This window comes from Chaetura pelagica, unplaced genomic scaffold, assembly GCF_000747805.2.
Source record: "Chaetura pelagica isolate M959 unplaced genomic scaffold, ChaPel_1.0 scaffold1729, whole genome shotgun sequence".
Taxonomy (NCBI): domain Eukaryota; kingdom Metazoa; phylum Chordata; class Aves; order Apodiformes; family Apodidae; genus Chaetura; species Chaetura pelagica.
The window spans coordinates 3,207-4,171 of record NW_009954448.1 but is presented as its reverse complement, the minus strand read 5'-3'; the positions used below and the strand labels follow the sequence as shown (position 1 = coordinate 4,171).

At 48.2% G+C, this 965-nt stretch overlaps 1 protein-coding gene across 1 annotated transcript in view; it reads right to left on the bottom strand.

Annotated features, from left to right (window-relative positions):
- Nucleotides 1–965, bottom strand: part of SF1 (splicing factor 1) — a gene marked incomplete at both ends in the record, with an annotated part of 6,356 nt that overhangs the window by 2,898 nt on the left and 2,493 nt on the right. The window lies entirely within an intron of this gene.

Here is a 965-nt window from a genome sequence, read left to right as displayed (position 1 = left end):
GGGCCTGCCCCCCCCCCTTCACCCAGGGTTAATTAAGGGGGGGCACTAATTAGCACCCAATTACCAGCCCCCCTCCCTCCCCCACCCAATCCACAGCCCCCACCGCCCCAAAACCAGCCCCTTGGGCTCCTTTCAGCTCCATTTTGGGGCGGTTTGGGGCTTTTTTTTTTTCTTTTAATGGCCAAAGTTGGGGTTGGTTTTTTTTGCCCGTTTCTCCCTCCTTTTGAGGCCTTTTTTTGGTGGTTTTTTTTTTGCCCGTTTCGCTGGTTTTAAAGAGGAAAAACTCCAGGGTTTTTGGGTTGTTTGGTTTGTTTTTTTTGGGGGGGGAAAAGCTGTTTTTGTTTTGGCAGCTGTGGAGGGAAGAGTCAAGGTCGGTTTAGCAGAGCCACGTTTCGGGTGAGAAAAACCAGGATTAGGGTGAAAAAATTAATAATAATAATCAGGATTACGGTGAAAAAAACTAAAAATCATCAGATTAAAGCCCAGAATTATCGTCGGTTAAGGAAAAAAAAAGTAAAAAGTCACAAATCTCTCCAAGTTTTTGGTTATAAATGGACCTTTTTCTCCCCCCCCGCCTCCCAAAATGTCAAATTTTTAAGCTGCAAGAAGGGAAGAGATTAATTAAAAAACTACGATTAATTAATCCCGGGCGGCGCTCGGAAACCTGCCCCCGTTTTGGGGTGAAAAAGAAGCTTTTCTGGATTAAAAGCCCCAGTTGGCGGCACCGTCCTCGCGGCCGGATGGGAACTGTCGACAGGTGAAACGAAAGGTCAGCTCATCAGCGCTCGTTAATTAAGTTAATTAATAACGACACATCTCCCCCCCCGCGCCCTCCCACACAACGGTAATTAGCGCTAACGACGCCCCGGCTCGTTAACGATGCGCTGCGGAGGAGCAAGGTCAGGGTTATTGTGGGTTTTCCTGGATTTCCCCCCAAAAATCCCAGCCCTGAGCGGCCGCTTTCA